A 22,745-nucleotide genomic window follows, 5' to 3' on the forward strand; every position below is an offset into this window, starting at 1 on the left:
GAAAATGTAGCTGTCAGCCAGTGGCTGCCAAGAGGAGCTCTAAATCTCAACACAACTGTGTTTTAAGATAAAGGACTGAAACTGCTGTGGCCACCACTAAGCCTCCACCCCAACAAATCTTTCTGTTTACTCTTCCCATGATAAATTACCAAAACCCCCAGCTCTTCTCATATTCTCCATTACTTCTCCTTTATAGAGGTCTGTTATTGGTGGACAGACAGATGAAAAGGAGCCCCCTTACATGCAAAAAGGAGAGGTATAGTGCTGTGGTATCATGGCTGGAGGAGAAGATGAGCAGGAGCAGCAAGGAGATAGTGTTGGGGGTCCTCCTGCCAGTGGTGGTTGGACATGAAACGAGCCCTTTCAACAATGGCAGAAGGTAATGATCCTTAAGAGACCCTCGGCATAAAACTGAAATTAAGTCATGAAGTGCAGGAGATGGCAAAACCAATCATCACAGGATGAGGATATAGGGTTTGAATCAGGCATAGGCAAACTTGGCCCTCCAGATGTTTTGGGTCCACAACTCCCATGATCCCTAGCTAACAGGACCAGTGGTCAGGGATGATGGGAATTGTAGTCTCAAAACATCTGGAGGGCCAAGTTTGCCTATGCCTGGTTTAAATTCAGGGATACCAGTTTACAAAGTAGGTGAAAATACAGAACCAGTCGATGTCGACAGCCCAAAAGAGGTAGCCACAAACTGCTTTATCCTCCCTAACTATTTATTTACTTAATTCTTTAGTACCTTATTTATCTGAATAGATTTGTGAAGCAGCATTTGCTTGCTTGACTGGATCTGATCATCATGGATCTATATATCTATATATCTATATCTATATATCTATATCTATATATCTATATCTATCTATCTATCTATCTATCTATATCTAATCTATATCTATATATAACTATATATATATATATGAGCGTGATCTAAGGAATGATATAAAACTGAAAGGATGAAATAAAGAGTGGACTCCATTATAGAATTATGAAAAATGTTTACACCTGGTGCCAAACTGTAGAAATGTTTCAAAAGAAAATCCTCTGGTGAGGAGCAGTCATCTCAACAGTAGACTGGATCAAATTTGCTTATCTGTTATAGAAAGAGATGTAATTTTATTAAATAGTCAGTTAAGTATTATTAAAGGAAACAATTTAATAAGATACATTGCTAGCTGAATATGAAATTGACTGGAATAAAAAAAGAGATTGCTTTTAAGCAATGAAGCAAGAAGTAAACATTCAGTGTTTTGCTAGATAGAGATAAAATTGTTGTCCTGAACTCAGAGACCTTGTCTGAGATGGGACACCTGGTTTAACCTTTGTACAGCAAATTCCGGTACCAGATATTCAAAGTGGACTATTCAGTGATTTATTCTCTAACCAAATTTCAAATACTTAATTCAGTTTGGAAGCAAAAAGGGCTACATCATCAGATTTCCCCCACATGTGAGTAACATTGTTGGATCTGTGGCACTTTCTGATTTAAAATTTTAATGCTTCCCAACGTGTTCCTAGATAGATCAGATCCCTTCCCCAGCAACCTCTTGTATTTCCTAAATTAACGCAAGTATATCATTGTTACATTGACAGTAGATGTTAAACTGACTTAGGTGGCTTTGTGAAAGCACTATCTCTCAGTTCTTACATGTGACTGTCTTAAAGCTAAAAACACTGCTCAGAGGCTCCTCCTGGAAAAAGCAGGATATAAATGTAACAGATAACTAAAGTAGTAAAAAGCTTATGATTTGATGTAAATGAGGCACTGTGTAGCCAAATAAGCAAAGAGGACTCGGTGCAAACCACACCATACATTTAACTGTATGGGAACTGTAGTTTACCCACCACAGAGCTTTAATTCCTGGCACCCTTAACAAATGACAGTTCTCAGGAATTTGGGGGATAAAAGTCATGTGCTTTAAAATAGTTTTAAATCTGTGGTGTGGATGTGACACAGCAAGTCCAACCCAGCAGGAGTATAGCAGCATGTGTTAATGTTACTCTACCGGCAACATCCTGCCTGTTCAAAACTTTTACGTGGTACAGAAATGGGCATGGAGAGGCCTAAAACATGGGATATCCAAAAAGCCAGCTGCCCCATTTACTCCATCCTCTTTACACATTTATATCCCACCTTTCATCCAAAGAGCTCAAAGAGGCATAGATGGCCACTTGGCTTTCACTTTTTATAAAGACTTGAGGAATGAGATTACCACCCCTCTTTTATTGTCATTATGCGTCGCCCAACCACTGCCACCGTGTCCTTTCTCTTGGCAGATCAAGATGAGCAGAATAAGATCCACCATTTGACTACTGATTCAAAACCCTAAAATTTACTTTATATAACTGACTTTTTATTTCTGTTCTTTGTATATTGAACAGTGGTACCTCGGGTTACATACGCTTCCGGTTACATACACTTCAGGTTACAGACTCCACTAACCCAGAATACCTCGGGTTAAGAATTTTGCTTCAGGATGAGAACAGAAATCACACGGCGGTGGCGCAACAGCATTGGGAAGCCCCATTAGCTAAAGTGGTACCTCAGGTTAAGAACAGTTTCAGGTTAAGAACGGACCTCCGGAATGAATTAAGTACATAACCAGAGGTACCACTGTATTTTTGTTTCATTGCTATGGCTGACGCAAATAAAGATTCATTCATTCATTGGCATAGATAGTTCTCCTCCTCTCCATTTCATCCTCACAACAGGACTATGAGGTAGGTTAGGCTGAGAGTGAGTGACTGGCCACCCAGTGAGCTTCATGGATGAGTGGGACTTTGAACCATGGTCTCCCAGGCCCTAGCCCACCACTCAAGTCACCCCACCACACAGGCTCTATGTTATGGCTACTGTTTATACAGAACAGTAATTTGACTGCCCTTTTATCATGTTTAACCCCCACTTATTTATTCATCTTTTTGTTTTAAATTTGATGTATTTCTGTTTTAATTATTTTAATTGTATTGTTGTTGTGAGCCGACTTGGGCATCATTCACGGAAGGGTGGGATATAGTTATTAAATGCATTATAATAATCAATACAGAGGTACCTCGGGTTACAGACACTTCAGGTTACAGACGCTTCAGGTTCAGACTCCACTAACCCAGAAATATTACCTCGGGTTAAGAACTTTGCTTCAGGATGAGAACAGAAATTGCACGACGGCTGCGCAGCATCAGCGGGAGGCCCCATTAGCTAAAGTGGTACCTCAGGTTAAGAACAGTTTCAGGTTAAGAACGGACCTCCAGAACGAATTAAGTTCTTAACCCAAGGTACCATGCATTATAGAATCACAACTATACACACGTAAAGGACTTAGGCACCAGTCCTTTGTGAATTTAGTTCTCTTGCTGATCACTTAGTTGCTTTATCTTGCCTATTAAGCCCGGGAGATTATTTTATCAGCTTGATTATATTTCATCGATAAGCAACCATGTGCAAAAAACCCTAATTGCGGAATAACGAGGAAACATAGGATATTGTCTATAAAACAGTGTTTGCATAAATAAGCACCTAAGGACTAATAGAAGAAAAGACTGATTACCTACTACATACAGACTCCCATAGGGGACTCAGCTGGTTATATAATTATCAGCAAAGTTTTAAGCTGCAGAGAACAATATGGGTTGTGTGAACACATACAGTAACCAATTCTGTTACAATGTGTATTATTTCCTGAAATGACAACCTGTATACAAAGAAACATTACGTATAGTAACAATCACTTTGTTTCTCTTAACCAACCGATTTTTTTTTATAAAAAATAAAAAATGCAAAGATAACAGAGTAGAAAGTAGAAACTGGTGGGATCCATTTTCTGGATTCATGTCAGGGGGGAGAGACTACTGTTGCTACAAAAAAAAGGTAGCAGGTTGGCATAAACCTTTAAACCTCCAACAGCTTTAAAGGTGCCTAGCACAAACCGCTCTGTGCCTATCTGACATTCGGCCAGCTTCATCTCTGCAGGATTTTTTGCAAATTTCATGCACTTCTGTTGGGGAAGAAAAGTAACCATTATGGGTACATTGTGACTTCCTCGCTTAAATCAATGAGAAATGCAAATGAAGCTTTTCCTTTAAAAATAAAAGTGGCCCCAGGAATTGGGAACAAAATAAAGCAAGATATGCCACCGAAGTACCAAGATAAAGAGCCTACCTAAATGAAGCAACAAATATGAATATGAAGAGTTTGTTTGGGGGGTGGGGGTTGGCACTGCTCTACCTGCTCAGTTTCTTGGTCTGGTTCCAGAATGGGGTGGAATCCTGGGAATGTTAGAGTGCAATGGAAACAGGCATTTTAGGGCATGACACAGAGAGAATGAATTATTAGGAACTGGTTATTATTTAAAGACTTTAGCTGGTAGAACTTTGAGATGTTTTTAAAAACATGTCTGTCTTGTTCATTCTGAAGTCAAAGCATTATATGCATAACATAAACTTCCAAATAATTGACACACACACACACACACACACACACAGAGTGGTACATCGGTTTAAGAACCGTCTGGTTTAAGAACGATTCAGTTTACAAACTCCGCAAAACTGGAAATAGTGTTCCGGTTTGAGAACTTTACCTTGGTCTAAGAACGGAATCCGATTGGTGGAAGAGCACCGGCGGCGGGAGGCCTCATTAGGGAAAGCGCACCTTGGTTTAAGAATGGTTTGGGTTTAAGAATGGACTTCCAGTACGGATTAAGTTCATAAATGAGGTACCAGTGTAAGTCCTAAATTGTTCAGAGCAACCTTTGGCTGCAGTCTATTGGTGCTATTAGACAAATAGGAGAAAATGAACTGTCCATATAAGATAGGATTGGTGATGGTGAGTCGTTTGATGATCTTGCATGTTCTTCACAGGATCACACTCTCCCGGAAGGCACAGGTTTGCACAGGCTGCCAAGACCATATAACACTGGTCCTGAAAGACCTACATTGGCTCCCAGCACGTTTTACAGCATAATTCAAAGTGTTGGTGCTGAGATTTAAAGCCCTAAATTGCCTTGGCCCAGTATACCTGAAGGAGCATCTCTACCCCCATTGTTCAGCCCGGACACTGAGATCCAGCACTGAGGGCCTTCTGGTGGTTCCCTCACTGCAAGAAGCCAAGTTACAGGGAACCAGGGCATTCTCATAGTGGCGTTCACCCTGTGGAATGCCCCCCTCCATCAGATATCAGGGAAATAAACAACTACCTGACGTTTAGAAGACATCTGAAGGCAGCCCTGTTTAGGGAAGTTTTTAATATTTGATATTTTATCACTTTTTAAATATATTCTGTTAGGAGCCACCCAGAGTGGTTGGGGAAACCCAGACAGATGCGAAGGGTATAAATAATAAATTATTATTAGAATATTATTATTAACCCGAGGGTGCTCCTGGCTTCAGCCTAGCTTAGCTGTTCAATTCTAAGAATTGTAATGTCTTTAATTAGCATCGCCTAGCTCACCAGGACACTGAGTGTATTGTAGGCTGCCCTTGACAAGTCTCCAAAAGTTCCAGCCAGGGCAAAATACTAATAAGAGCATACAGCCCATAAATATGTGACATTAATTACCACATGTGTTTGTTTTAGCCTGATTGTTACCTACAAAGCCTTACACCAGCCTGGAGAAGAGTGTATCCTTTAGATACACACCTCAGATCCCATTTTAGATCGTCAAGGAGGTGCGGCTTTGAATTTCATGTTTCCATGATGTAAGCTTGATGGAGCACAGGGAAAAGCCTTTTCCATCAGGGCTTCTACCCTCTGGAATTTTCTTGCAGTTGAGGCTTGACTCTTTGCCCTTAGAAGGCATGTGAAAATTTTCCTCTTTACGCTGAAATTTGGGTTGTGAACTAGCATTTATTTATTTAACAAAATGTGTATGCGCCTTAATTGCAAATAAAACATCTAAGTGGATTAGGAAGAATATGAAAGGTTTAAAAAGCAAAATGAATAAAACCAACTATTAAATGCATGCATTGTATGCTAAAATTACAGATTAAAATACATATCAAACATATATGCCAGGGCAGGCTTGCCTAAACAACAACAAAAAGGTGTTAGCAGATATGAAAAAGAATACAGTGAATCTCCTACCTAATGTCAATGGGCAGGGAGTTCCAGAATGTAGGAGCTGCCTCACTAAAATACTGGATCCTTACAAACGCAGAATGTGCATTGCATGGCACCTGCAAAAGTGTAAGTTCCATAAAACAAAGTGGTTGAGTGGGCATATATGGGCTAAGGCAATCCTGCAAGTAAACTGGTCCCAAGATGCTAAAGGCTTTATGTACTAATCCTAACACCTTGAACCTGGCCAGTGATGAATTGGTAACCAGTGCAGACCTTTAAACAGTAGTGTTATGTGCTGGCAGGATCTTATCCCTGTCAACAACCATGCTGGAAATTTCTGCACTAACTGCAGTTTCCAGACAATCTTGGAAGTCACTAATACCCACACTGCTGTGCTTATGCTCTCCTATCGGTGACAAATTTGGATCCTGAAGCACCCCCAAACCACATCCTGTCCAGAACTTCATCCTGTCCAATTTCTCAGAAATGGGAACCACTCACCCAAAACCCCTCTGACTTCCTTGGATTCAAGATCAGCCTATCTTCCCTCATTCCTCCCACCTCTTCATCCTGACAGCAGTCCAGGGCTTGGAGGCCCTCACCTGATGCAGATGCTATGCAGTAATAGAGCTGAGTGCTGTAATACCCTTGGTGCTTTGCCTCAAATCATCTAATGACTGCTCCCAGTGGCATCTTATAGATATTAAACAGCACTGGGGATACAACAAGTGCACTGAGGCACCCCATAGTATAACTCTCCAAATGCTACTCTCTGAATTTGGCTGAATTTGGCCATGTAGATAGGACTCACACTGCATTAGCACAGGGCCCCCAATTTCCATCCTATAGAGCAGGAAGATACCATGGTCAAAAGCAGCTGAGAGATAAGAAGCAGGAGCAAGGTCACACTTGTCCCACTCTCAGTAAAGGCAACCAAGGCCAAAAACTGACTTTGGCAGTCATGCCTAAACTCAGATTAGAATGGGTTCAGATAGTCTACGTCATCCAAGAATACCTTCAGCTGGCCCACTATATATTAACATGCTTTTCTACTGAGTAGTTTTCTTTTCCTGAAATTGTGGTTTACTGTGTTAGGTTTCAATCATTTTGTGACAATTAATTTTGCAAGTACAAATTGAAACCGGCAAAATATTATGGTCCTAGGTTGTGATGACTCCCTCGTTCTCTTAGAATGGAAATGGTGCCCACCTGAGAGGTGCCAGAACTGAGTACCGGTGAGTTCTGTTTTTTGTTTTTTTTTAAAGCCCTGGTCATAGCCAATATGTCAATGTCATCACAACCTTTGGAAAACAGATTTTTGATCTTCGAATGATAGCTCAAGAAATTATATGCCCTACTCCCATGGGATACAGATTGTTCTAGAAATGCATCTTATATTTATGTTTTGTATTCCAAGGTACCCCATTTTCTAATTATAAACCTTGTTTGTGCTAATTTCCTTAATTTGTCCCTTGCATTTGAACCCTTTGTAGTTTAGCCACATATAAAAATGTTCTGTATGATACTGGTAAACACTTTGTAAAATAAATAAGGGAGCTCAAAATACCTAGAAAACAAAAAGTAACAAAAATAAAGTTAGGCACTCAATATTTCAGATAAATGGCAGCCTTTTTGCCCCCCCCCATCATCAGCCTATTTTTAAAATTTATTTTGAGGATGAAAGGCTACAAATTTGAAAAAGAAAATCCCTAAATTTCCTCCCCAGCTCATTTCAGGGAAGAATAAAAGTGAGCTGAGAAGTGTTTATTTTTTCTTCCTCCATTCACAAGATGATGCCTCACTCGTGGGGAGTGGTAGATGAAGAGAAAAGGAAGAGACCGCTCTCTGCAACACACACAGCATGGAGGTTTTCAAAAATAAAATGCCTTCTCTTCTTGAAAAAATGGCACAGAAGGTCAGAAAGTTCTCTCCTTCTCTTTCATGGGAGGTGTATCTCCTTATGGCGGAAGGAGAAAAACAGTTTCTCCCTGTAAGGTAAAGATCCAAGGAGGCTGCTTGGTGCTGAAGTTAAGTGGGGGGTTAAGTGGGATGCTAATCCCCCCCAAGCAACAGCATGCAAGCCCCTTCAAATTTCACAGACTCCCCCAGCCCATACTGGGTAATGTGTGAAAACTTGAACTAGGATCTCAATGAGGCAGAGCTAGGCAGCACCATTTCAGAGCTTTCACTGGGAGCTGATAAAGCTCTATGAAATTTTTAAGATGACCCAAATCCCTTCAGGAGGATTTGTGTTTGATAGGGTGCAGGTTGCAACCCCTTTGGGATTTTTTTCCTTCCAGTTTATTGCTCTGAATCAGCCAGTTGGGCTTCCCATTTGACACACTTCAGATATGGACGATCCCTCCAGGACAAGTTTGGAGTTCTATGGCCCATTAGCCCCCATCTGGCCATGTGAACAGAATCCTTCCCCTTGGGACCCCCTTACCAGGGTACCCTGATACTTTCATCCATAGGAGAGGGAAAATAAGGTTCCTCCCCCCCCCCATTAGAAAAAGGATCCAGCCCAATGCCTTTTTGTGACAAAAAGATTTGACAATTGCTGCAAGGTAGGAAAAAAACCCAGACCGGCCTGATTGGTCTGCAAAGAAAATTCTTCCCTGGCCCCAAATACAGGGACAGATTCACTCCACAGCAAGGTCATATGGATGCACTGCTTGCTTACCTTCAGGCAGGGCCAGATATCTACCAGGGGGGTGGATGGATTGCAGGAAAGTAGCACAGCCTGCTTTTGAATTTTGGAGGTGGACCCGAGAAGACAGGTTTACCCAGGTCTGTCTCCAAATTCCCATCCTGCTATCTGGCCTCCAATTGGCCAGTTTAAAGTAGGGAAGCCCCATCGCTCCCCGTGGCTGGCTAGGGCTGATAACACCAGCCAGCCAACTGCACGAGAGGCTATCTCTTCTCCCAGCTCACCCAAGGCCATGCCAGGCTGAAACCGCTGCTGTCACCAAGAATAAGCAGTCTTTATCTAGTGGTTCTGTCCTTGTAGTTCTCTAAGTTACTGATGGAGTCAGACAGTACTGTAGAATAGTAAACAGGGCATGCTAAAATAAATGACCGCCTGGGTCCTTTTTTTCATTCTACAAACCACACCTCTGGGGTGTATTCTGCAGCCTCCCAGGGTGCCCAGTGCTTCAGGTAAAGCCCAGGAGATGACATCATGCCATTATTCCTCCCATGGGGCTTCTTCAGATGAGGAAGCATGGGTAGCTAGGAAGGCAACTCAGTACTGGATAAATTTTAATGGAAAGCAAAACATACACACCACCCTCAGCCATACCATCATGATGAAAGTAAGTTCCAAATCCACTGAAATTATAAAGACATTCTAAAATGCCCTAAGAATGAGGAAGAAAAACAGAAGCTTCTTTCACAGTGGAAGAAAAATTTCAGAAAATGGAAGGCCAAGTTATGGTAAGGCACTAGTGGCACATTCAGTCCTAAGCACTTATATTCTGGCGCAATTTTTCTGTAATGTGCTTTATACCGCGATCCACATTAAGTACCTGAATTGGTGTGGTAGCACTGTCTGTTAAAATTAGTGGGACATATCCAGATAATATGCTTAGGCTGTTAAAACTGGACCCTGTGTAAGGGCATCAAAGGGATGAGCATGCCTAGCAGGGTGCTTAACACTCATAATTTTAGGGTTGTAAATTCCACAATAAAAAAGATAAAAATTCACTAGTCCCATTCACCATAGAAGCTTGAAGAAAACTAAAATTCTCATAAAAATAATACAGCACCACACAGGCTCAAATAACAGCTCCTTCAGTAAGATTTTTTTTAATGGAAAATGAGTTTGTTTCTGAATGAAAGGAGACCTTACAACTCTTTCCCCCAATTAGCTTTAATCAGCCAGAATGAAGCACACCCTCCTCTCCAAGGATGCAAAAAAATAAAATAAAAAATAATGATATCAAGAGACAGGGCAGCGAAAAGGAAGTTATAATATAAGGGAGTTATGGGTTGCCATTAAATTAACCAGATGCTTTTCTGAATTGCAACAAGATGATTTAAGAAGGATAATAAGCTGAAGAAGAACAGAACTCACTGGGAATATGAAAATGGCATTCCAAATTACCCACAGCTGATGACTAGAGTAAAAGGAACCTGCAGGTAATCACTGAAGATAACAGTGTTAGGAACAAGCATTTCTAAATCTTTCCTTTCATAAGCGTTCATCTTCAGCAGGAAACATCTCACAAACAAGACATACACAAACCAATGCTAGATGGATACTTTACAGGATAATACGAATTCCATTCCAGATTCTGACATGGAAACACAGGTTCTGAAATGCCAGAAGTATGTTAGAGACCTTCAAAATAGTAAGCAGTTGTCTCCTCTGGAGAACTGGCAGCAGCTAGTGTTTCTTTTATCCCCCTCGTCATGGTTTGCAATGCATTGTCAAGCATGCTGTGAACTGGACAGTGGCCTACTTCCTACTTCCTGCTCAACTAGTGGCTGCCCTGGGAAACCATGGACCCCAGAACAGAATGGGGATAAACAAGCGCATTGTAAGACTGTGACACTCCCTCAGTGAAGTTTTATTCTCAGCCCATTTTTCCATGTTGCTGTTTCCAATTCTTCTTAATCTGAGAGTTAAAAAGTGGCATAAAATATATCTGAAAACTGAACTTGAAAAGCATGCGAGGCATTGCTATTTATCAACATTTTGAAGCTAAGCAGATACACCTGCTGATTCACAGATTGCCTTTTTTTGCTCATCCTTCACCAAATGTTTGAGAATCAAGTAACGTGCAGTGGCTAAACCCCCCCAAAATTGGCATCTGCAGCCAGCAATCATATATAAATCCAGTGGGTTGAACATAAATTAAGTTAGTTGAACTCTGTCCCCACTGCAATCATGAGACAACTTAGCAATTACTTGATTTTAATGGGAATTAAGTTCAACTAACTTGGTCAGGATCCAAACCAATGCTCAGTTGCTTTTAATCTGTTACCAAGCATATTATGAAACTTTGCTATTCATCTGGAAATGATAGGAAGAGTCATATTCTCTACTGAAGTCAAAACCACTGCAATTCCTACATTTCTCCTTCTAGAGAAGGAATGGAAGATGTGGGCAGCACCAAGGAAGCATGGAAAATGTGCCACAAACTAAGGTGGGTGGCTGCTTTTAAATAATATATACATATACAAATCAGTTTGCATCAAAAATCATGAGGCCTTAGTTGGTGGACGCACGTCATCCTTTCTGTAGTGCCAAATAAGTCATATATGTTTCATGCAGTTATAGATAAAGATATTCCATGCAGAGTTTGAGCGCCATTGCCACCATCATAGAATTGTAGAGTTGGAATGGATCCTTAGGGTCATCTAGTCCAACCCCATGCAATGCAAGACTCTCAACACACAGAGGAAGAGTGCATGCATATAATGAGGAGGAGGAGGAGAATGGTGATGATGATGATATGGTCTTGAGGGGGAAAGAGACAATATAATCAGCAAATCAACCACATGGAAATAATAACAGCAGAAGGGAACTACTGGTGTGTACAGAAAGGCAGCTGTGTTGGTCCTTCGGAATGGGAGTAATTCAGCTCCCATACATAGTAGTGAGGATGGCTGAAGAGTGATTACAGAGATGGGACTGTAATGTTGCTCTAAAAAGGAAAGGTGCTGCATCAAAGAGTACCATCAGAATGAAAGCATTGTGGCTGTAAGAGTGTGAACTAAGAACTAGGTAATCATCAGTTCTGCTCCTACATTATCCCCAACTCTTAAGGTGTGCAGCCTCACAGACTCAGTTGACTTGTTTAAAACATGTGCCTATTATTTTTCCTAGAGATACCTCAGGTATGGGTATGATCCAGGCATCTGAATGGGGTACAGAGTATGCACATGCCAACTTCAGTCTATCACATCACCTACACGACACTTGTAGCTATACAGTCTCATAATTCTGTTATCTTGGTACCGATAGAAATGCCCAACAAGCAAATTATACAGTCGCTGATATGCTGGATTTGAATGTCAGCAATGAGATCCAGATTAGAATTCCGTCAGCCCCCCCCCCCCCCCCGGGGGAGCTGCCACGGATTGGTCTATTTGAATGGATGGGTTTGGCTGGAACCTGTGAGCCTTTGTGGTGGCCAAGGGGAAAGGGTAAGATGGGGTGGCGCGTCTGGGCAAAAGAGGAGGTGCCGCGTCAGGCCGCAACCGCCACTCACCAGGAGGGCGGAAAACAGCTATAATCGGCCTTTCAAGTCACTGTCTTTAAGCTCACAGTCTTTAAACTGTCTTATAGAGTTGTGAAGTAGCATCTAAGATCATTTTTAAAGCTGTTGTTGTAATGTGGTTAAGAGAATGAGCTGTGAAGTAACTACTTCAAAACTCACCTGAGTGACAAAGTCACAATTTTGCCTTCGGCAAGCCACTATCTCTTTACCTTAATTCTCCCATCGTCTTCAAATAAATACTACCTTACAGAGCACACGGCACCAATGTATTACTGCACACAGAGGCCTTTCTTTGAGTGTCCTATCCCCACCACTGACATTAGTCTTGAGAGAAGCCAATAAAATACTTTCTCCCAAGCCAAATCAAAGTGCATGGGGTTACAGCTGGAGACAGGAGATTTGCAGAACACGTCAGGGGAACATGACGATTTCTCTGGAATGCAAACGTACCCACGGGCAGAAAAGAGTTGGCACCCCTTTTATAGAGTCATATTTCAAAGATTATTGTAATATGAAATTTGAGCATTCAAAAGGCACTGAGTGTTTATTATTGCAATTATTTAAACAGGAATTTTAATACATTTTTTTTACCATTTCTGGTGTATGAAGAATTTTACCATTCTTATTTGTCTCTGTGACTTTGTGCCAAAGCGGTGACTTATACAGAATATAATTTTAACAGGAATCTATGAGATCTAGAGGCCACAATTCAGCAAATTCATTTGCATGCACAGATTGCACGTCACGTGTGTGTGTGTGTGTGTGCACGCGCTTGACAAAACACCATTTCTCTTAGTCCCATGCCTAATATTTAGGGAGCTTTAAAAACACCTTGTTTAACGTATTGAGGTGTGGACGCTATGGTGAAAAATAAGAAACTTCTCCTGACACATAAGCAGACACCGATACGAGCTTTTGGATTGTGCACCACACTGGCAAATATTATGGACTCACGAAAACAACACAAGGCTTCTTGTTTACGTAAAAAGGAATCTATTAACTTAGCTAACTACATTATTTGTCTGTTCAGAAATTTAGGATGCTGTGTAAAACATAACATGGCAGAAAACTCCTGGAATAGAAATGCAGTGCAGATTTCGCTACCAGCGCAGTTATATTATCTTGTATGGCACGTGCACAGTTGCCAAGGCAACCAGTATCCTTCAACCAACTCTATTATTATGGCTATTAGAGGCTTTTAGACTCTCTGGTGTCCAAGCCATCAGTCTGAGCTGGTTTGTGCTAATAACCCTCAAATACAGATGCAAGTAGAAAAGCACAGAGGAGAGGGGAGAAACACTTTTGCAGATCGACACTCAGCATTATAAGCCAGTGGCGGCTTGGGAAATTAAATTCAATCAGCTAGAGGGAAGCAACTGTTATATAACTATCTTTATTAAGCCAGATAAGTGTAGTGACAGTTCACTGCAGACCTTGAGTTCCTGTGATGAATAACTGTCTGAGTGAATCTAATAGCAGAGCAGGGCTACAGTACTTACTAATTATCTGGAAGAAAAAATCTCATTGCACACCTATTGCAGTGAAAAATTAATTAGCCACTGCTGCAGCTATCAGATTGTATTTTCTGAGAGGTAAATGATGAATATATTCATAAAAGATACAACTAGGAAATGATAGATTTCTACCTTTTTAATGTTATCTCTCAAATTGTGAAAGTGGATGTTGCCATTATTAAATTAAAAATCATTACAATTCAATCTGTATTTGTCTGACACAAGCCATCCTTTTAACATTTGCGGAAAGCTTTCCCAGTCAGTAAGTGCCCTTATCCTTCTGTTATATCTAAGCATTCACACATCAAAGCACTACAACAAACTCATTATGCACCATATGGATCAACAGAGAATTTCCTTTAGCCACCAACTAGGGAATTTCAAGCAGAAAATAAATAGTGCAATTTATTTTTTTAAAAGCACCCGTTGACAAATCATCCAGTGGTTTCTGAACTAGATTTATCCTCGCACTTGCAAGTGCACTCAGTGTTATGGGGAAGGCAGAATGATGGATGTTTTATAAGGAAAACAATTTTTGTACACTAAATAGGATTTAGGAACTAACAGCCCACTCCTGGTGCTTTGTAGTACAATAAAAGCTTGCACAGCAGCAGCTGCCATTCTGAGCACCACCTTGTGCAGTTCAGCCTACTCAGTAAGGCTTAAGGATGAGGCTCAGAACTAACAGCATCCCCCCATCCTCTCTAATTTTCCCCGACCTTGAAGAAAGCCTACCTGCATGGTGCTTCTTTGCTGTGCAAGAGTTTGTGTGGCACTCCTATGTTGCATAAGGTGGTAGTCCAGCTTGGAGTAGATTAATGGCTCACAGTAAGTGTTGGTGGCCATGGCTGAACCCAATGTTGTAGTGACATTGGGTCCAAACACCCATTTTAACCTTTTTTGAAAACATGATTTTGAAATACTTTTCAAGGCCCCCACCCTCAATCCATTATGGAATTCAATAAGGCTGACAACAACATGCCGTTGCATGTTGCAAAATCTCTGCCTCTTCTCTCGGACAGGTAGGGGAAGGTGGATAATGTCTTGGAGGAGCTAATTGCATTGTGAAATAACCACCTAGGATGTGGATGACTGAGATGGGAAGAGGTATGTTAGAATTTCCCCATACTGTGTTTTGGCAACAGCAAATCCAGCAGCAGTGCCCGATATTAAAAATGCCTGGGCCATTTCTGTGTGATAGCACTCTTGCTGGTATGCAGCTACTGCCAGACTCCATGGCATTTTCACAGTTATCCAGTGAAATGCTGTCACAGTATGGACAGGAAAGAATCAAGTGAGAGGTGGGGTGGAACCAAAAAGTATTATATTATCCCTTGAACATTTAAAAATTGTCAGTAAATGTATAAAATTCAAAATGTCACATTTCAAATGTCTGTTTCCGAAACATACCTAAGCTGCTATAGTATGGGTACTCTGATACTTCAGCTCTACTTTAACTGCATATCCATTTCCCTAGAAGTAAGCTTCACTGAACTCAGCAGGTAGGACAAGGAGCTAAGCTGACCCAAGCTAGCTCTTGCTTTCACATGACGACACTGGGTCCAACTGTTATCCCAATTCCGTTACAGCATGACCAGCAAGACAACTGATGTGGCCCCACTGCTGTTAAGAACCCCACTACCTAGTCGGGTTGTGGATTGCATACTTAGCATAGAGCCATTGAAATAGACGATTCGGGTTAGTTATTATAACTTAAGTCACTTCACTAAGTCTTCTTTAACTGTTACTAAGTCTGGATCCAACCCACTAGAATTTATGTGTATTGGATTATCCTATGAAGCATACACAGTTCCAAAACACCAGTGTTTTGCCTTTGAATCCAGTAGGCCCTGCGCAGCCTCAGAAACAGTGGAGATAAAATTCAGAGTAGCCATGCAAAGGTAGATTCATCAAAGAGTATCAGCTGTTGCAACTGCTATGAATGGGTTACAAACTCATCCTCAGGGCTGCTTCATCTGATATAGCTGCTATATAAAGGCAGCAGTTCAAACAACACGCCGTGAACTTGCTCGACTTGTTCTAATTCTTACACATCCACAACCCCAAAGAACTTTTGTCTCTATGATGTGAAAAAATGTGTTGCTGATAAGGTTTGGCATTTACAGCCATATTGTGTAAAGAAGTCCTCAAGTTTCACATTTTATATGCTTATGCCATGTTGGCAGTAATTGCATATGTGATCTTTTTTTTCAAATCAACAACCATGTGCAAACGTAATTTGTACTATTTCTCAAATTATTAAAATGTTAGTGTAACATGCTCTGCAACCATCCTCAATATCTGGTACCTCTCTCTAGTCCCCTTACCCATTTTGTCTCAATTTTGCCTTTTGGGGGAGATGCTGGGGATAACTTTTAAAAATGTCATTGGTGTGCATATACATGCACTAAGAGTTTCTCTGGTTTCAGCCCTGCTTTGTCACATATTACATCTGGGGAGAGCGTGAAATGAATATACAATTCCCCATGCAACAGAATGAAGTGGGAAGATGGCCAGTACCGCTTCAGAGGGTGGGGGGGGGGGTTACCTTTTTTTTAAAAAAAAAAAAATTGAAAATAAAGAAACAAAGGGTGGGATTCACCTAATGATTCCTGTCAGCACAAGCACTCTGTGAAGGCTTCCACTTGCAGAACAAATTGGCTCTGTGGGGGGTTGAAAGAACCCTAGAACAGTACATAGGAGGAGAAGGGGAATTGTTTTCTCTGGCAAACTGCAATGTGTGATGCTGAATCCGACCCAAAAGCTTCTTGTAAGCAGAAACAAGAATAGCAGGAGTTGGGCTCTGTAGACTTTCTTGCTGGTATGTTAGTTCTTTTCTTGCAGCAAATGTTTATGTAGGGGAGGACATTTGAAAATTCTACATTCCAACTACTTCCTGGAGTAACATAGTGATTTAGAATTCTTACGTGTGTAGAGTCTAAAAGTATGTGAACTGCCATTCTCTTGTTCTCCTTCTAATGGCTAAGGTAAAGGTAAAGGGACTCCTGACCATTAGGTCCAGTCGTGACCGACTCTGGGGTTGCGGCACTCATCTCACTTTATTGGCCAAGGGCGCCGGCATACAGCTTCCGGGTCATGTGGGCAGCATGACTAAGCCGCTTCTGGTGAACCAGAGCAGTGCACAGAAACGCCGTTTACCTTCCCGCCAGAGCGGTACCTATTTATCTACTTGCACTTTGAGGTGCTTTCGAACTGCTAGGTTGGCAGGAGCTGGGACCAAGCAACGGGAGCTCACCCCATCATGGGGATTCGAACTGCCAACCTTCTGATCGGCTAGCCCTAGGCTCTGTGGTTTAACCCACAGTGCCACCCGCGTCCCCTTCTAATGGCTACTCTGATAGTAAAGGGAAAGTGTTATGACCAGGTTAGTAAAATACCTCCTTCAGGAGCTTGTGGGGAATAGATAAATACAGTATTTAGTTGATGGGGGAAAGCCTTCAGTATGGAGGAGAGGGCTGCCATAGGCAATGATCCTTGGTATGAGAATGGGACAGTGGGTCATATCAGTGTCCATGTTTTCATCCGTGAAATGCTGAATATCATGGCACTCTTAACCACAACTGACCAAATGGCATGCATTTTAAGCACCAACTGGATCAAGTGGAGGTTGTTTTCTGAAAATGTGGATCTTACTTCTTATCTCACATGAACTTAAGTGTACTGAGTTATTTAAAAATAGAAGCAGTAAGTCACTTCAGATTTTGACCCTGTTTTTCAACATTGTATCTTGCCAAGCTTCTCTCTCTGTTTAAATCAAGAACTGGGCCTCATGAACATTCGGATACACATGCTTGATCTTTATGTGAAAGAACAGAGAGGAAGAGAGAATGTGAAAGGGAAAATCCAGTTGCTCTACACAAGGGAAGGCTTTGAGCCTCTCTCTTTTTGTCCCTGTTCCCAGTTGAGGCTGAGAATCCCACTAAGGATCTTGAAGAAATGGCAACACCTCCACTTCCTTTGTCTGCCAAACCAATCAGATTAAGCGGGCACCTGAACAAAGGAGAATTAATTTGTATTCCTAGAAAGAACACAGAGGAAAGAACATCATAGATTGTGAAGCACCTTTTAGGGGGGATAGCATCTGGTTCGAATCCAGTTCCTTCTCAGTAGTGTGCTCTTTGTAATGCTGAACTATTTGAAAACGACCCATTAAATGTATCAGCCTTGCAGACAAGGAGGGAATGTTTTTACTATTTACATTTCTTTTTGAATATATAACTCTTTGTCGTTCATTTTGATGATGATTTTAATTTACTACGGTGTCAGGGTGTACAATGGGAGCCCTTCACTGTGCATTATGAACAGAACACAGAAAAATGCAGATACGTATTCATAACAACAGGAAAACAACAATTATGAGCAACTGGAAAGGAGGAATGCACAATATTATAAAAAATGCATACTTGTCCATTGTTCTTCCAGTAACTCAAACCATTTATATAATTTAAAGTTCATTTGGTACTAGCCTCTTCAGCAAAGCAAACCTCATGATCATTTCAACATATTGAAGCAACATCTATCTTTTGATGATATTTACGTAATACATGGATAAATGGTTGTTGTGTTTTATCCACTTCTTCCCCACACAACACTGTAACAATATTATGATTATCTATTTAATAGTTACTTGTTACCTAAAAGTCTCCAAGCAATTTACATGTAAAAAGATAGATATATTACACCATATACAACATAAAAAAGCACACATCGTCCCCATAACAGCAATAGGAAACTTTCACAACACAATAACAATGATACAAACTCCACTCTTGTCTTTCAAAAGCCTGGGAAGGTAGTAGGCAGCCCAATCTGTGCAGAGCATTTCACAGAGAGGACCACAATGGAAAAGACCCTCTCCCTTGTCATCACCCTCCAAGCCTCATTCAGAGAAGCAGAGTCTCAAATGCCAATCTAAGGATCTGGGTAGATTCATATTGGAAGAGGCACCCCATAAGATACTGGGGTCCTGAGCTATCAAGACCAGGACTTTGAACTGGGCTCAGAAGAACAGGGGCAGCCTGTGTAACGGGAACAGAATTGGTGATCTATTTGTCTCAAATCTGTCAACAGCTGGGCAGCTGCTTTCCGCATTAAAGTTCCCAACCTGTTTTCAAAGGCAGCTGGGTAAAGTGCATTGCCATAGTTCAGTATTAAGGTTTCCAGAGCATAGGTTAGAGTAGCCAAGTTATCCCAGTCCAGATAGGATTGTAGTTGGGCCACCAACTGCTGGAAAGCACTCTGTACTACTGATGCCTCACGTGACAGTAGTGGATCCAGAAGAATATGGTGTCACCCAAAAATATCTCAAAATGACTTAAAGAACTCAGGAGAAGCAGAAATGTTAAAGGGTGTCCATTTGCTATATAAACCCATCAAAATCCCAATGTTCTGAGTAACAACATTTTATTCTCAGCCTCACTTGATGGGCAAGGAAAGACGATAAAGTAAACTGGTGGCAAAATAGCATTCAATCAAATGGAGACTGTTCTGGTAATAAAAACAACAATATCTACTCATTACATGCTTCTTTGCAAGTTGTGTCGAAAGAAAATTGAGTTGGTGTATTATAATTGAAAAAATGATGGACTAGCAAGGAAGTCACTGCATACTTGTGACTGCTTTAAAATATGCTCCTCAATCAGTTCTTATATTTCAGCATTAAAATTGCAATAGACTTCTGTGATTTCACAAACTAGCGACTTCGCTTTATTATCAGCTGAAAAAATATGGAACAGATACACCAATCCTGCTACATTTTCATTTGAAAAGACTACGAAGAAGATATAAGCATTGCCAGAGCAAAAACATACTGGCCACTTTAAAGGGAAAACTCATGTTTTCCCCCTCTTTAAAATATTCCATTACATATAAATGCACATATTATAAAACACTTTTATACATTTATCCTTTTTATTTTAAAAATTAAATATAAAGAGAATAGAGTTATAAATGGCATGTTTAAATTTCTATAAGAATGAATTTCAAGTCCTTTTGAGTTGTATTTTGCTCTATTTTTTAGTTTTTCTATTTTTACAGCTGTAGAGATAATGAAAATACATTAAGAAAACTTACTTTGAACTAAAATTATTAAACTGTTAGTGAAAGTAAAATTCAGCTGCAAAGCTGAACAATGCATTTGCCAATAAAAGCAACAAAGGTATATAGTGTTTCATGTTCATTCTACATATGAATGGAGGCCTTCTCAGCATCTTAAATTGCTAAGGAAAACAAAAATATTTCTCTCAACAGATACTGCCAGTAGAGTTGTCCGAGGAAATAATGCACCATATCTGTTCTCAACAGTGTTGGTACATATTGAACACCAGCACTTCCCTTCATATCAAAAGCTGGTAATTAAAATCAAAAAGGATCAAGAGGAAAGACCATACCTTAATAAAGAAAAATGTTATTTTACAATATCCAACTGATTTCAGTGGGAAGGACATTAAAGTATGTGTACTTCAGTTTTTTACTCCAAAGTAATACAATTAAGTTCAATAGAACATGCTCCCCATGAAGAGATTATAAGATTGTAGTATAATCAAGCATGTAGCATAAAAACGAATGTCTATAGTTTATCCTTAAATTTAGTATTTCCAAAATACCCTCAACCTGATGCCATTACTCCGCAGAGTAGCATCTGACAGCTCTTGGTCCCCATGGTTTGTTACAGTATATAGACCCCCCAGTCTACTTATAAATATATTTGCACTCATGTTAAATTACTGGCCCATAAAAGTAAGTATTAAAACTCCATTAACTTTAATTAACCTTATGTTTGACATACATATATTTAAAAAGGAAATTAACATGACATTAGTTAATAGTATGGAGCTGAAATTTACTATACTAACTCAAGGCATTCCTGGCTCTGGATACAACTTTACTCATGTAGCCATTGTATAGTTTTGCTTCTGATTTCCAATGAAATAAATGCATATTTGATTTATCAAGATTTTAAAAACACCTAACACTTTGAAACTGCAAGTTTTCATTTAAATTCAATCAACAGAAAAGCAATAGATCATAAATAGCTTGGAATTTTTTACCCGATGCAATGAATTCTGATATAATAAGCATTTCCCTAGATGTTAGGTGACCTATTAACTTATTTTAGTTGTATTTTGACATTCAGCCTACTCAACTAACCTGAAATCAGATTTGTTTTATCTCTTGCTTTCGTAACTGTATGGCAGAAGCATACATTTAAGACAGTTTGGACATATATTTTTTTTATATCTACTAATACAGGTTGTATTCTTTTGGTTAAAAAAGTTGTAGCAAGTTTTGCATGTATGCCTTCCTTAGAATATTGAAAGGTTTATATAATATAATAGCAGTGTGTCTTGTCTCCCATCATTAGATCACTACAGTGCCACAAGATATTATTACCTCATCTTTTGGCTTCTTAAATCATGGCTACAACTGACCTTGCATTTCCAAAATGAATTCTGTCACAATAATGACTTTTTCATTGTCATTCTTCAAGCAGTCATTGCCAGGTCAAGAAGCCACAACTGAATTAATGCTTATTAATCAGGCTCAGAATTACTCTCACCATACTAGGGATTCTAAAATTCAACCAGATATGCCTATGTGACTGAGGAATAACTAACTATAGCAATATCATTGGTGCTTGCCTAAAATTCACCAGAAGGCCCAGAACTCAAATTCACATTTTGCCTTCAACTTGCATTTTCGTAATGCATTATGCAGACAAGAGCCAGAAAATTATACCACTTATTAAATTCAATAACTGAACAAAAAAATAACTCCAAGGAAAAAAATTTAAATGAGCATTTCAATTAAATACTAACTCAATATTTAAGAGATTTTTTTCCATGAAGAATTATGTTTTAGAGTATATATGACGGCATACAAATGTTAGCTCCAGAGGGGCTTTAATATTACTATATTAAGAATTTACTATGTGCAGCTTGTAAGTGTTTACATGTATTGGGTCAAGCATGTATCACTATTACCCACTGCTTGTTAAGCGTGCTTGTCAAATTCTCCTAGATTATAACAATTACAGATTGAGGAACCTACTAACAAGAGACAACGCTCTCAGTTCAGCTGACTATCTCTTCTGTAAATCTCCACAGGGTTCAAATTATTGGCTTCAATTAAAATGTTGCGTCAACAAACCATGCCATTTATCAGATTTAAAGAATGCAAAATATTGACCCTAACCCTGATCTTATTGGATGTGAACACCAATCCTCCTTTCTGCAAATGGTGCTTGCACCAGTTTTATGCCATCTGAGTTTTCTGTCTCTAATCATCTTGAATGAATCAAATAAAATCTAAAAAGTCTTACCAATTTACCATATGAAAATATTCACAAGCTTTAATGATCACACCTTCAAACCATTTTAATCCTCTAATATTATTAATGCTCATAACTAAATAATTATCATTACTAAAAGAGCCTGAAAAAAATGTATTTTGCTTTTCTATGATTTTAAAGGATTCCTCTAAACAAACAAGGTCTGCTGAGACATAAAATAATTTAAATGCAGATCTATTTTAAAATAGTCATCTATCTGGAAGACGTATCTCAAAAAATACTGTGAAGCTATTGGCTTATCATTCCGTTCTGAAATACAATGACCTTTTGCTACCAATTCGACTCAAAGGAAAATGTCGTACAAAAATAGGTTCATATTTCAGAATTGCTTTGTGCAATGCATAGTGCTTTGAATCTGGGTGCTAGGTTGTCATCCTGTTTCACTGTAAATGCATAGCCCTCTTCAACACAAGTTCCAGTGAAGTGAACTGAGGTGATGTTGCAGAGAGCATCCAGAGCAGAGCCTAAGAACATGTCTGTACTAGTTGTTTATACTGTGTCAGTTCCAATTTAAGATGTCTTTAACTTGCATCTAATCTGCTATCTTTGTGCATACAACATCAAATGATCAT

General features: G+C 39.8%; 1 protein-coding gene and 1 long non-coding RNA gene across 3 annotated transcripts in view; one reads left to right on the top strand and one right to left on the bottom strand.

The window, feature by feature from the left end:
* Positions 1-22,745, bottom strand: part of SLC6A1 (solute carrier family 6 member 1) — a 73,149-nt gene that overhangs the window by 45,135 nt on the left and 5,269 nt on the right. Inside the window, exon 1 of one of the 2 annotated variants that reach the window (XM_083429178.1) lies at positions 22,017-22,038. The exons of the other annotated variant lie outside the window; for it this stretch is intronic. The gene's annotated coding sequence lies outside the window, so the exon portion shown is untranslated. Of the gene's footprint in view, positions 1-22,016; positions 22,039-22,745 lie in introns of those variants that run through there. 2 annotated transcript variants of the gene reach the window in all.
* Positions 6,996-7,967, top strand: LOC310670042. Its single transcript, XR_014507494.1, has 2 exons — positions 6,996-7,296; positions 7,852-7,967. It is a non-coding gene; the product is annotated as an uncharacterized lncRNA (long non-coding RNA).

The sequence above is a fragment of the Podarcis tiliguerta genome (genome assembly GCF_965153285.1).
Source record: "Podarcis tiliguerta genome assembly, chromosome: 2".
NCBI classification, from domain to species: Eukaryota; Metazoa; Chordata; class Lepidosauria; order Squamata; family Lacertidae; genus Podarcis; species Podarcis tiliguerta.